At 33.4% G+C, this 15695-nt stretch overlaps 1 long non-coding RNA gene across 1 annotated transcript; it reads right to left on the bottom strand.

Moving 5' to 3' along the window:
- Window positions 1–1606: 1606 nt before the first annotated feature.
- On the bottom strand, window positions 1607–11018 carry LOC108531874 (uncharacterized). Its single transcript, XR_001886306.1, has 3 exons — window positions 10793–11018; window positions 3039–3086; window positions 1607–1872 (listed from the first exon to the last, which is right to left on the bottom strand). It is a non-coding gene; the product is annotated as an uncharacterized LOC108531874 (long non-coding RNA).
- Between the last annotated feature and the right edge of the window lie 4677 nt (window positions 11019–15695).

The following is a 15695-nucleotide window of genomic DNA, read 5'->3' as shown; positions in this document are numbered from 1 at the left end:
CTTAGACACTAAAACACAGGTCACAAAACAAAACAAATGAAACATCAAACTAAAATCTTCTACACAGCAAAGGAAATACCGGTGAATGAAAAGGCAACAAATGGAATGGAAAAATATATTTATAAACTATATATCTAATGAGGGATTAGGAGTATCTGAAATATAAAATAAACTCCTGGAATTCAATAGTAAAAATCCAAATAATCCAATGAAAGCAATGGGCAAAGGGCTTGAAAAGTCACTTCTTCAAATAAACATGAAAATGCCAACCAGGTATAGGAACAGATGCTGAACATTTTAATCATCAAAGAAATACAAATAAAAACCACCATGAGATTATTAACTGACACCTGCTTGGATGGCCATTATCAAATAATTAGAAAGTAACAAGTGTTGGTGATGATGTGGAGATACCAGAGACCTTGAACACTGCTAGTAGGAATGTAAAATAGAGTAGCCATTAAAGAGGATAAACCCATGAAACAACGAAAAGTGCTTATATCAAGCACTGATATTGCTGAGATGTTTCATTTTATACCATATAAACATATATTACTTATTCAATAAATTCTATACATATAGTTTCATTATTGAGGTAAAGGTAGATTAAAAAGTAAGCATTTTTGTTTTCCTATTTCCAAACTTTTTTTTCCATTTAGTCTAAATTTTACCTCATCAATGTTGATCAGTTTTATGAGTAGAAACTTCCTATTCATACATATTTCTAGTAGTTCTCTGAAAGTAATTTTTGACGTAAAAGCTCATCATAGTAAAATATAGAATTGTTTCATAATGTTTTAGAAGGGTAGAAGTAAAAACAAAACAGAATACCTTCTTACCATTCTGACTTACAGGTGAAGTAAAACAGCTTTCAATGAAAAAATTTAAATTGTAGATTTAAATGAATTGTTTGGTATAAAGTGAGGCACTGAAAAACTAACGACAAGTAAATAAGGCTGTACTCAAGAAATAGAGGAGGAAAAGAGCCTAGACATGTGTGAACTTATTTCTTAATTTCCTTGCTGTTCTCATCAGAAGACACTGGAAGACAACTACTCATAGTATCATTGCAGATTTCATAATGAAGGATGCTGAGTAGGCCCCTAGGCCCCTTTAACTGTAGCTGTATATGGTATAATTGGCTTAAAGGATGACTGGAGCTGTGCTAAAAAAAGTTTGTCTATTGATTCTACATAACTATTTTCTTAATGGTGGAAATACACTTCAGTAACAAGAGAAACATGATGCCATTTTTATTAAGAAAATTCATTAATCATCAATTAAAAAATAAAAGTATTAATTGATAAAGACAAAAAAGAAGGGTTTGCTGGTCAGTAGTGAATTACATGCAAATGAATTTTTACCGATTCCAGGTGTATGTTTTGGTACTGGACATGGCCGAAAATGATTAATTATAATAGTACAGATACACATTAATACTAAATGCTTTAAAATAAAAATGATTTCAAAATCTACGTAGGCTCTTTCCTGAAAATACTTAAATGTTTCATGATGGAAAATCTAAAGTGCTTTTTTTAAATTAAGCAGCACATCAAATAACAAAACAATTTTTTAATTTTTTGTGAAAGATAAGATAGATCATCAAAACTAGATTTTGTTATGTAATAGGATAACAATTGCTTTATACAGAAAGAAACATGTATATTGATGTTTCTTCTTCAGGCTTCAGATTTCAATGGAAATACACTGCTCCACCAATATCACCAGGAGGGCCTTTCAGAGATCACTCTTGCCAGCCTGATGATGCAGTGGAAGGTGAAAAGTCATGTCGCAGAACATGGAATACCTTGACAGTGCCAAACTTCTAGATTCACAGCTGCCAGGCACTTTGGTGAAATTTCTTCTTAAATTCTAATAATAAAGCAAAAAAACAAAAAAGGCTTTTATAATCTATATCATGTTCTAACATGTTTTACAAATTTGCATGTCAGAGTTAAGACTTAATTTTGGTAAGTTAGTTGAAAAGCTCAAAATTACTTGCATGATAAATTTTCACTGAAATAAATAATCACAATCCCCCACAAAGAAAACATAATTTTATATATTAGAATATTCAAAATACAATATATTAAAGAATCATCATGCAATTAGAAAGGCTAGACTAAATTAAGATATATTGCATTGCATTCTTATTTTAGATAAGCTAATAAAATTGCTCCAAATGATGTAGTATTCATGTCTTTGAATTGAATTGTTTCTGACAGGCTAAAGAAATTTGAAGAGGTGTAGTCTTATCTCTCTGAGTAACAAAAATGTCTCAGGTCCATAAATTGAACATATATGTGTATGCTTTTTACATTAGTGAAGAGTTAACACACACAGGCAAATAGTCTCCAAAACCCTGTTGCAGGAATTAATGATTTGTGAGAAAAATAAGTGTCTGGAGAATATAGTAATCTTCAGCTTTATGAAAAATGTACATTTTCTCCTTGAATTTCGCTATCAAAATTGACTGCTTTGATAATTCATAATTCAAAGCAGCAATAGTTTAAAGTCTGGGTTACATTTGAAGAGATTTCTATTCTAATGACAGAATTAATCTGGGGCAAAATTTTAAACTTACAGACCTTACAAGGCCTTGTAGTTTTCTTCATTTCAGTCAGGCTATTCTTGATACCTAAGGGCTAGGATGCATTCAGGGCAGGTTTAATGCACCGTTAAACCAGGACTGCCTTCTCTAATCAGAACTAGATATTCAAGCCTTGATGGTATTTTTATCCTATCCAATTTAAATCTTGTAAATTCCTTTTCCTCAGATCCCTGTTTTCCATTATCACAGGAACAGCTCCCTATTTGATAACAGTACTTTTCGTCTTGCAGGTAGTACAATCTGTACCATACTTTACTCATGTGCTTACATCTTGCCATTCAAGACAGCACAAGATTCTGTTTATAGAAGCCCCCATAAATGCTATTAGAAGTTAACTGAATCCAAGATGTTAAAGAAACCGAGAAGCGTAACGTGTTTTTCTCACTTTCTACATCTGTTTTGTCTAGGATAAAGAAAGACACTTGACCTGGACTTGGAGAAATTCTGAGACAGTTGTAGCAGGTGGAAGAAATAGCTGGCATATGGGAGGAAAGAAAATATAAATAATTAAGATCAGCAAATCATCTTTTTGTGACCCTTCCTTTATAATTCCACCTAGTCTTTTTTTCTTTTAAAATATTATTCTATCTGATATTTCTACCCTTATCTGCAGTTTCTCATATGGAGGCTCTAGATTCTAGTTTACATCTATATGACAATCACTGTCCAGATAAAAGAAAATCCACAAAACTATTTGCACCAAGTAGCTGAGAGTTGAGAATGTTCAGATATTTATTGTAAAAATAATACCTTATGTACAAATATCATCAAGTACTTGGTGAGTTACACATGTTACTGATAATGAGAATATTTAGAACATATTAGAAAATATTAATTTTATTATGTCATATTTTCTTAATGTGGATTATCAGTGCAGATAATCAGAAAGTTTATAGCTGAAGGTCTTAATGCAAGACAATGAAAACAAAGAAACAGAGAAGGTTTCTTGTATCTAAATTATTTTCAATCTTGAGTTGCAGCCAAGAATTTTGATATTGTAAGCAATCACCTCACCAGCTGTCTTGATATACCACTGCCATGCCCTTGCTATTCCTTTTCTCAGTGGTCCATGCGCTCACATGTAAATAATAGATAGGGTACATTAAGACATGGGGTAAATTGAACAGGTTTATTTGGCACTGAGCCAACATCTGCTGTATAAAATCAAAATTAATCGCCATGATGAGTTTCCTGCACTAACTTATTGCCATCCATTTAAAAATACCCATTGGTCTAAATAATGCTAATACAACCCACAGAGACACACACTTTCATTAGAACTTGAGCCCTCAACTCTCAGGGTCAGAACGCTATGACACTGAACTCCAAAGCAATTGCATTTCTCATCAGTTTCTGATCTCTGGAAGAAAGGTAGGGCTAAATAAAAATAGCATCAGAATGAGTGCACCAGTCTTCCCCAAAGTCTTTGCAGTGATTCTCTGGGAACCACTGATGTGAGTTCTGAGTTAGATCAAGCCCACCATTTCGATGTCTAACTATTCTCCATCACACTGCATGTATTCTTGAATGATTGAACATTTCAGGCCATTGATATTAAAACAACAAACAGAACCAAGCCACATTTAAAAGGAAACATGAAGACTCATTGTAAAATTTTTAAGTATATTCAAAATGAAATTCAAGCTTTATAAAAAATGCAGAACATTTTAATTAGAGGCACAATAATTTTATTAAAGAAAATACAGCATAAACTTGAAAGAGTGTTTAGTGTGTAAAACCTTAAGGCATAAGAAATGTATACATCTCGCTGAACTTTAGACATTACAACTTCTGGCTCATGTATATACTAAATGTAATGAGTCAGACCACTAGGGGCTTGCCATTTGCTTTTCTACACGTGGACAATATAACCCATATCCAAGACTGTTATCATATTTATGAAAATATGATATTCCCATAGGTGGTAACTTCTACATAATTTTTTGTAAAATTCTTATAAAATGGTGTCTTAACTCTCTGAAAATTCTGGATTATGAAGACATGCTTTTAGATTTTATAATTGTTTTATAAAATAAATTTTCAATTTTGTCTTCAAAAAATAACCACAAAAAAATAAACTTAAAATAAAAGTGGATTATAAAATAAAGATGAAATATAAAGAAACAATGGAAAATACAGGTCCTATGTTCAATTTTATGGAATATAATTCAGCAAGTCTATGCAGAGTACAGATTTCTTAAATTCAGAAATTATGTAAGAAATTATTTATAAGTCTTATGTGATTCCAATGCGTTGCCTACAAGATTATGTCTGTTACTTTTCTGCTTAACCGCTTATCAGCTAATTACATAATTTGCCTCCCTGCTTAGTAAATTAAAATCCCAATTCTCCTTCTTATAGTTCATTCACTCCAGATGAGTCAACATCTGTACAGAAAGGATAGCGACCATTCAGCAAAGATGCTGCTGTTCCCTAGAGTGAAAGACTGAAAATGTCAGCAGGGCTTAACACAGAGAGGCTTAGAGGTGAAAACAAGCCAAAGTGTTTAAACAAATGTGCTGTAGGTAAAACACATTCTCTGTTAAATCAATAACTACTTTTTATATCCTTTTAAAAAGTTTATTTTAGCCATGCACATAATTTTACTCTCCTTCTCACCTGGAGAGTACTTTGACTTTGTATAGTATTTGTCATTTTTTTGAAAATTGTACTTTAAGTTCTGGGACACATGTGCAGAATGTGCAGGTTTGTTACATAGCTATACACGTGCCATGGTGGTTTGCTGCACACATCAACCCGTCATCTACATTAGGTATTTCTCCTAATGCTACCACTCCGCTAGCCTCCCACACCCCAAAAGGCCCCAATGTGTGATGTTCTCCTCCTTGTGCCCATGTGCTCTCATTGTTCAACTCCCACTTGTGAGTGAGAACATATGGTGTTTGGTTTTCTGTTCTTGTGTTGGTTTGCTGAGAATGATGGTTTCCAGCTTCATCCATGTCCCTGCAAAGGACATGAATTTATAATTTTTTATGGCTGAATAGTATTCCATGGTGTATATGTGCCAAATTTTCTTTATCCAGTCTATCATTGATGGGTTGGTTCCAATTCTTTGGTATTGTGAATAGCTCTGCAATAAACATATGTGTGCATGTGTCTTTATAGTAAAATGATTTATAATCCTTTGGGTATATACCCAGTAATGCGATTGCTGGAACAAATGGTATTTCTGGTTCTAGATCCTTGAAGAATCGCCACACTGTCTTCCACAATGGTTGAACTAATTTGCACGCCCACCAACAGTGTAAAAGCGTTCCTATTTCTCCACATCCAAGCCAGCATCTGTTGTTTCCTGACATAGAATTTGTCATTTTAAAGGCTTCTGCTGTCTTGACAACTTGTGCCTTATAACATTTCTGTGAAGTAGGAAGGGCCAATATTAATATTGACATATGAGAAAGCTGAGGATCCCAGGAAATATTAGTCAGTGATACACAGTGTCAAGGCACCTCTTTTTAAAATTCCCATGCAATGTTATTTGCACACTATAATGCCACCTTAAATACTACAACTGCATTTACATTTCTAAAACCCTGAGCCCTTTAATTACTCTGGCAACTACACTCTGATTTCTGGAACTTTGAAGTAGAAGAGGGGAGTGTGGATTTTAAGGTAAGAGTTTGGGAATGAAGGTCTAAGTGGGGCAGGACGGATTACAGAATGAAAAGGGGGAAGTACAGTCTTATTGTGGGAATACACAGCAAATGAGAGAGATGCAAAAGTAAACCCGGACAATCAGTTTCTATTATTTACTCTCTTTTCTTCCAGCTGGATGCAAAACCCTGTCTGAGTAGCAAATTCTTTTTATTCTATTTTATTTTTCAGTCCCTCAGTCATCGGGTACCAAATCTTTCTCATTGTAAGACACTCAGCCCCTCTACTATCACATTTTCTTCCCCAAATTACTTAAAATCAACTTTTCCTTCTCGCTTGTCTCCTCATACATGCCTTCCTAACTGAGTGATAAAAGACTGCCCCAAGCTGCTTCAGGCTCCTTTGAAGGTTTTTTTTTCTTTCTTTCTTTTTTCCTTTTTTTTTTTTCCTCATCAGGAAGCATCCTCACATTCAAGTACCAATTTTTCCTCTATCAGAGAGCACTTTTTAGAGCGTTTTCAAGTAGGAAGCTGAGCAGCTCTGGCTTGTAGGATATTACGGTGGCTCTCCACCAGCAGAGAAGAGATGGAATTGCCCTACTGAGTTTTGGATGGCGCACTAGAAAATGGTCTAATGTGATAATGATTTAGTGATAGCTCTAATTATAGCACATCTCAGTCCAGCAAATGTATATTGAACACAAAGCCCTTTAGCAGGAAGTTGCAGGTTTCTCCAATGGGAGAAATAAAATTACATATCACTATGTTTGTTAGTAAAAGGTCATTGTTTTCCTGAATCATAAGTCTTTTCCGTTTCTCTGAATGTGAGTCTATGAAGAACTGCTAGCTCAAACTTGCTATTATTATTAGAAATTTCCAAAAGTGAAAAGTGGTGAACGGTAAAAAGTTCATAGCATTAGTGAGCATAGTGACTGACCTGCTCTTTAAACTTTAGTTACAAAATAAAGTAAACAGGAAGTCATTTTTGAATCTTTGAACAAAATGGAATCAAGACTATTATCATTATTGTTATTATTGTTTTAGACTCATAGAGGTTTCAGAGCTGGTTTTAGGCTAAAATTAAAGAGGTCGTTTAATTCTAATTTCTCTATAACTTCAATTATCATATAAGTTTCTTTAAGGTGAGTATCTTTTCATTCTATTAAAATATTATAAAGCATCCCTAAAAATGTCAGAGATTAGAAGAATGTTTCCCTAGTATACTAAATGTCAGAATCTGCATAATGGATCATTATGGAGATCTATAAGGTCACTTAAAATATTTCTGGGTCTCCAAAATGAAATTTTACTTATTAAATGTGTTAATATTCCCTTCAAAACAGTCAGAATGTAGGTTTTATCAGATATGGAAGCAGAGAACAAAAGAATCACTGAGACAAATGTTGTCACACCCTGTTATAGTGCCATCCATGGAAAAGGAACTTTTAAACCGGCCGTCTTCCAGTGTCCTTTTGCCATCTGCAGTTGTCTCCTGTTGTGGAGTGGATGGGGCTGCCTGTCACAGGTTCATGCAATCAAATAATTACATTAATCTGTATGTTTAACATTTATCTGTAATGCGATATTTAATTAACATGAAGTGCCCATGTTCTCAGCTGATATTCAATAAACATCTTCTGCTTATTATTCTAGTTTTTATGAGAGTTACATTTCTACACTTATTAAAAGTATACCAGTCACTGGATTTAGGGGCCATACTAAATCAATATGACCTCAACATAATCACGCTTGCAAAAGATCCTATTTCCAAATAAGTTCACAATTTGTTGACCCAGGAGGATATGAATTTTGGGGGATGCAATTTAACTCACTGTTTCCTCATTCCTAGATGTATTATTTCTAGAGCCATGATGCTTATCAGGGTTTAGAAGATATTTGCTATAATTTATTTCAAAAACAGAGAGTATGTGGTATGTACAATATTATACGGGTCCTTCCTAAATAGTCAAGAGACACATAGGTTGGAATTTATGACAGGTCAAGCTGACATAAATGATGACTCTTAGTTACATAGCAGATTTCTCCTTCTGAAAAAGTCGACCCTATCCTGAGTTACTTTGGGGAACACATTTAACTAATTCCACTATTTGCTGGGTGTCACCTAACTCAGAGAAATACAATTTGTTAGAAAGTCAACAATGCATAAATATTTGGAACAATAATGATAGAGAATAAACAATAGTCTAAAAGACACTATTTCCTGAAATGACAAGTTCAAATTTATTATAGAAACGTATCTCACAAATGTGGCTCTGAAGTACAATAAGATCAATTATCCAAAGTTCCAAAAATTAAAAGCAAACCAGTTACATTCGTTCAAGAGAAACAGTCTTTCATGCTGATGTGACAAAATTTCTTTTAAATTTTATTTTCAATATTTTTTTAAACTGACACAATTTTATCTATTGTGTAAAAAATGAAGTATATGTATTTCAGGGAATTTTTAAATCTAATTATATGCACTACCTCACATGGTTATATTTTTGTGGCAAGAATATTTAACATCCACTCTTAGCATTTTCAAGGTTACAATCATATATGAGACCAAAATATATTTTGTGATTGTGTATACATACTTTTCAACATTATACTTCAAGCATGGATGAAATGAGCTTTACTGCACTGTTTCTTAAAATAACCCAACATAATAAAGATCAAATAGCCTCTGCTTCGCAGACATTTAATAGTCGTATGACCTTGAGTCAGTTTCTAAACCTCTTTAAGGCTCATTTTTCGCTTCTGTAATTGGGTTTCATAGATTTGTGTTGATGATCTAATAAGGTGGTGCTGTAATAAATATAATATAGGGTTTGATTCTTGTGAAGTTATTATTAAATGGTAGTTATTACTTTCATTAAAGCAAAATATATATTAACTTAGAGTGTGCATTATCAGTGTCCAAAATTATCATTATCTGTCTGAGGGAGCATTTTTATGGACTTAGTCACCTGAAACCCAATTAATATATGGAATATTTCAGGATACACTGAAGAAGAGTGGTATTAAAAACTACTCTCAACAAGCCCTGATTAAATATAGTGAACCCTTCAGCCACACAACTGGTAGACTTTTGCAGTAATAAGAAGATTGAATGTATCAGATGTCTTTTTATCTTTACCATACTGGAAGAATACAAGAGAATACTGGTACTATGAATTAATCTTTCAGAACTTAGTGAAAATCACAAATCTGTTAATGTATTATTTCTTTAAACAAGATACAAACAATCTTTTAGATAACATCTTTCATTTATTTGTCTTAGTTTCCAAAGACAAGTTTACCTTATTTTATGTGGTAATTCCAAAATCTTCTGAGCTTCTTCCTTAAAAACAATTTGTCATGGTTGTTTCTATCATAATGACATTATGTAAATGTTGATTCTAACTAATTTTTGTAAGCTCTTGAATCGCCTTACTATACCATGTCCTAACCGCGATTGATAAAGAATAAAGAATCGGTTAAACTATGGTGTGATAGATGTCACTCGGAGTTGTAAATTAATGTACTCACATTTGTAATGATGGCAGCAAATTTCTTCTTTGTTTTCATATGTCAAAAATGTTTATGTTGTATACTTTAACATAATTAAAGATTTTTAAAAAGTAATTTTAATTACTTATCTTTAGTAAATGTGTTTGCAGTTTCAAAATATGATTTGGAGAGAAAATAACATGTAGCACTCCAAAATTTGTCAAAAGGGACCAGCTTATATATCTGTTAAATGTTGTTTTGAAAAGAATAAAAAATATAGAACATATATAATGTTGAAATTATTGGAAACATATTGAAATATTTCTTTGGACTTTCTAGAAATTCAGCAGGATAGATTAAAAGCATACATTAGTGTGAAGGAAAGGAGTACATGTGGAATAACTGAAGCTAGAATAATGAAATATAGAAGTGCTTTCTATAACCTCAAATGACAAAGATGTTGCAAACAACATGAGAGTTACTGAACCCATGTATTTACTCCATGCTTTGGGATGGAATGTGTGGGGTATTATGCAAAGCCATCTGTCATGAAAGTCAAAGTATCTTGCTCTGACTTCTGTATCTGCTTGCCAGCTGTGTGACCCTGAATGAGTCACGTATCCTATTTATAGTATCAGTTTTTTTCCTCCATAATTGCAAGGTTAAAACATATTAACAAGGTTGATATGAGGATTAAAATAATTCCATCATACAAAATTGCCTTATAAAGATAAAACTCATAAAATATCATGTCAATATAAAGCACTCTTACTATAGCAAAATATAAAGAAAAACTTTGCAACTCTACTGAAGACTGGATAAAAGTTAATCCATTTTTCCACAATTTTGAAAATCATATTTTAATTTTTATATCTTAACAAGATTATTACCTGGAAAAAATCCAAACTAGAATTGTTTCCAATTAAATCTCTGAGATTTTTGTGTTTGTTTGTTAATGTTCTATTTGATTTCAGGGCTTCATTACAATTAAACATGGTAGCAGCACACATGGAATCATGCAATTATATATATAAATCACAATCTTTCCATATTGATTCTTAGATAAGCCACTTACATTACAGTCTTCTTCCTGCATTTGTAAGACAATATTTACATAATATTGTATTCAGTAGGAAAATACTACAGGCAAGCTATGACCTACAACAGCGGTCCCCAACATTTTGGCACCAGGGACGAGTTTCGTGGAAGACAATTTTTCCAGGGTCACAGTGGGTGATGGTTTCTGTTGGATTCTCACAAAGAGCGCGAACCTAGATCCCTCACATGCACAGTTCACAATAGTGTTTGCCCTCCTATGAGAATCTAATGCCGCTGATCTGACAGGAAGCGGAACTCAGGTCATAATGCTCCCTCAGCTGCTGCTCACTTCCTGCTGTGCAACCCGGTTCTTAACAGACTGTGGACCAGTGCCAGTCTGTGGCTTGGGTGGAGGGGGTGGGGGTGGAGAGTCTGTGGAGTACATGGTAAAATGACTGCTCATGAAAAACTAAGATATTCCTCTTGTGAGTTTCTTTGTACAAAATTTTACTCAAGAGTATCATTAAAAGCCATTACCTATAAAATAAAACAATGTATGCTCTCTTTAAGTAAAGCAAAGTGTTAGTACCCAAATATGTCAATATAAGTGATGTTATAGGATTACAATAAATGAAGAGGCATCTTGTTGTATTAATAATTAGATAGAGATATAAAATATTCAAACAAATATAGAGAAGAATCACACCATATCAGAATTATATTTTCAACATCGTATAAAACACAGGTGTTTAAAGTTATGAAATTATGGGATTCTAAACAATTATTCACTCCAGTTATATATGCACAATCATTTATATTGTTATCAAATGTTGCCAATAGGTTAAAATGCATAAATTAAAAATGCAGATAAATTGAGTGGCCAACGTATTTATTGGGAATGTGTTTTATATACAGGCAACAATTCACCACCTGCTTATCTCCTTTTAAATTTTACTTGTTCATGACTTAAAACAATGGCAAGTCTATTCTCACAAATTATACAGACTATATGCAGATATTTATTTTGCTATCGTCTCCACGTAGAATGATATGAAAATTGATGATCTTTGTTTTTATAAACACAGATTTAGCTTTATAAACAACTCATGAAACCTGTCTAAAACTGTTGGTTTATCTGATGACAACTAATTCATGTAATTTGCAAGTCTACTTATTTACCTATTGTTCTTCATTCCAGCACAATTTCCACCTTCTTCACTTCACTTGTTATAATTATCTTGGCAATAATAAATATCATTAACCAATAAAATATATAACCTACACACTTGAAAAGCTATAATTAAGAAATGGAAATAACTTCAGTTTCTGTTTGTCCAAATTGCTAAAGATATAATAAAAGTTGTATCCAGTTATTCCGTGAAAATCTACTTGATTGTGTTTTTTTAATTGTTATTTTATTATTATTATTATTTGAGACAGAGTCTTGTTCTGTCATCCAGGATAAAATACAGTGGCCTGACCTTGACTCACGCAACCTCCACCTCCTGGGCTCAAGTGACTCTCCCATCTCAGCCTCCCGAGGAGATGGGATTATGTGCCACCATGCCAAGTGATTTTGTATTTTTTTTTTTTTTTTTTTTTTTTTTTGTAGAGATGGGGTTTGTCCATACTGCCCAGGCTGGTCTTGAACTCCTGGGCTCAAGCGATCTGCAAGTCTCGGCCTCCCAAAGTGCTGAAATTATAGGCATGAGCCACCATGCCAGGGTGGTCATCATTTTTAAAAATGAATTTTGGATTTAATTTAAACATTGTTAAGACATGCTCCTTCACTTAATAGGGCACAAATACGCATGAATATTTTTTAGAGTGCTGGAATGTTTTCCATGATGATCCTCAGCATGTTTTCAAGTTTACAGTCAGCCTATGGAAGTTGGAATGTAGGGTAGGGTATGCATTTGTTATGTTTCTGAGATAGAATATTTGGAACAGAGATTAGAAATTGAGAATGTGAAGATAAGGTTACTACAATAGTTTTTTTTTACATAATAGATATCTAATAAATGCTCATTGAAATACTAAATGGACTTTAAGGTGAATTAAAACTGTAATAAATTTTATAGATTTTATTGACATTAATGTTGACATAAAAATAGAAAATACACCACCATTCCTTTGGTAGAAAATGCACAGCTTAATCATTAACAAAGCAACTATGTAGTTATTGTCTTAAAATTATCTGGGGACTTTTTCCTCATGAATTTTGGTGTTTCATAATTGCTTAAATAAATACAATGAAAGAACAATTGAAAACAGTTTTTCTGGCTTATTCTGGAGCACTTAAGAATTTAACATGTATTTATAATATTTTTTCACTGACTGTTCATGTAACCTAATATACCTTTTGTGAGAAGGTTTTAAAATAAAGTGGAAAAATTATTTCAGTTAGAATTGTTAGCACAAGTCAATTCCTTGAATGTCATTCTTTAAATTCTTGAGGTGTCATGGAGCATCTCACAGTGATGACTTTTCTCCACGAAAGTGTGTGCGTACTGGTGAAAGGATTTCCAATGCATTGCTGAAAGCACTGTTCTTTTAACACATGCTTTTGCTGGAAGAGTTGTACTTGCATGCTAATAAGATGATTCCCAAGGGCCACATCTTTTCCCATTGAATTCTGAAATAGTTTTACTGCTCCTAGGACACACATGCAAATCACATTAAATTACAGAGAACATGCAACCCACTGTCAAACATTATAGACTACACTTGATCTTAGCCAAAAGGCCGAGAAGCGATAAACATTGTAGACTAATGATCATGACTCCCGAAGTGAATCTATCAAAAGAGATGTGTAAGATAGAAGAAAGTTTGAGTTTTTCAGACTTTACAAAGCTCTTATTGATTGGAATAAAGGAATATGTTAAACATTACTAGTTTATAGGAATAAGAAAGGGAGAAAAACACATGAACCATTTATTTCTGTTGAAGATAAATACTATTCCTTGTTTTCTTGTCTCTTCCGACTATTAGATGCACGTGAGCAAAAGAAAATTGATTCTAATAGGTAATCATTTGAAAAAGTTATTAATACAGAATGTTTTGTACTATATACTAAATACTTTACATATGTTATCTCATTTTATTTTAATAAATTTATACTATGGGTTTTGTAATCTCCAGTTTACGTAACATTAAAATGAGATGTATGGATAGTAAGAAACTCACTCAATACTGCAGTTAGGACGAATAGCAAAAAGGATTCTGAAACATTTTATCTTACTTCAGAATCAATAATCTCAGTAATTATTATATACTGCTGCATGAGCAAATGTTTTATCCCATGAATACAAAGATATACTTTTAGAGGATGCATCCACATAGGTACTCTCAATTAGAAATTAGAGAAGAATAAGAATACTATAATCTTAATTATTGCAAAAAAGTGTTAATAATTCTCAACATCTATTTCTGATATAAATTCAAAATAAAATAACAAAATCCTGAGAGCCAGCATAAACTACTCTTCCCTGTGTCTACCCTATTTTTCAGTGACATCACTGCCACTCCCATTAAATGACGGATCTGTCTTTGTACCTTGTTGAGTCTGTGCTGGATGGACTACTTTCTTTCACTAATCGAATGTAGTAAAAATTGTACATGACTTCAGGATGCTAACCCTTAAGAGTCATGGCATCTCCCACTTTCACCTTTTTACAACTGCCTTCCTATTCCGAAGATGACTTTGCCTAGTAGGGAATAAGGGAGCACTGAGGGCACCCCAATCAGTAACCAGCACCAGCTGCCTGACATAACAGTGAAGCTGTCTTGAACCTCCCATTCTCAGTTGAGCTACCAGATGACTGCATCCACAGGCAATCCCAGGGAATACAAGCAGAAGCCACCCAGATTGCCAAGCCATAGACTCATTAGAAAATGTAAATCATACTGTTTAAACTACTAACCTTTGAAGTTCATTACACAATAATAAATTGCCAATGCAGAAAGTGTCCTTCCTTTCCATAGTATATAATTATATTTCAAATCACCATATATTGTAGTAGTTAATAGTGAAGCACTAACAATTTGCCCAATAAGGTAAGAAAACAATTTGGATGCTAATATATTGAACAGATAAAGTTTGACTACGAAGTCCTACGGAAGAGACTGGTTATAGTATCAGCAAACAGATTTCCCTTTTTGAGTACACTACATTTCCAAGACATATTTCATCTATGTGGGCCCCTGTGATTAGTTCTTACAAATAAAATATAACCATAAATGATATGTAAATTCCATACCAAGGAAATTGTATCTTTTCCTTACTTTTTCTCTTCACCTCTGGCTTCAAGCTGAAATACTTTGAGATGTTCAGCCATTTTTGGAAGATGTCAGATTCAAGACTTGGAAGGATCCTAGGTCCCTGAGTCACTGCAGGAACCAGAACACGCATGACCACATCACCACTAACATTAGTAAACAATGGACTTTCTCTGTTAACCCGCTGAGATATGTGGTTTATTTTTTACTGACATACAGCACAGCCTATTTAATATTTATTTTGAAATCATCTGTCTCGTGTTCAATATGGTCTATGTGAGGCTATTTTTCTCATCTTCAGTGATAAATCCGTGACCCAGATTTGATTAATAAAAGTCCATCAGTATCCTCGCTAGATGCAGTAAGTGATTTAACAATAACACTTAACCCAAATGGGGCCAATCAGCACATTCTCTGGGGCATTTATGCCAGCATATTCAGTACAGACGTTTCCCCAGCTTTGGGATTAGAAACTGAATGGATGTTATAAACTGAAGTGGCTGACATCTATTTTATAGGCTTAGTGAAAGAATTCATTTGTTGTAAGAAAGAAAGAAAATAGCATGCAAATAAAAGCAGAGTTGAGAGATGTGGAAAGAAAGAAACATCCCTCAGAATATACTTCATAGTTATCACTTCAGTCACACCTGAATCAGTTCTTC

Source organism: Rhinopithecus bieti, unplaced genomic scaffold (assembly GCF_001698545.2).
Source record: "Rhinopithecus bieti isolate Rb0 unplaced genomic scaffold, ASM169854v2 scaffold_566, whole genome shotgun sequence".
NCBI lineage: Eukaryota > Metazoa > Chordata > Mammalia > Primates > Cercopithecidae > Rhinopithecus > Rhinopithecus bieti.
Note: the sequence above shows the minus strand (reverse complement) of the source record. Positions and strands in the feature narration are given on the sequence as shown.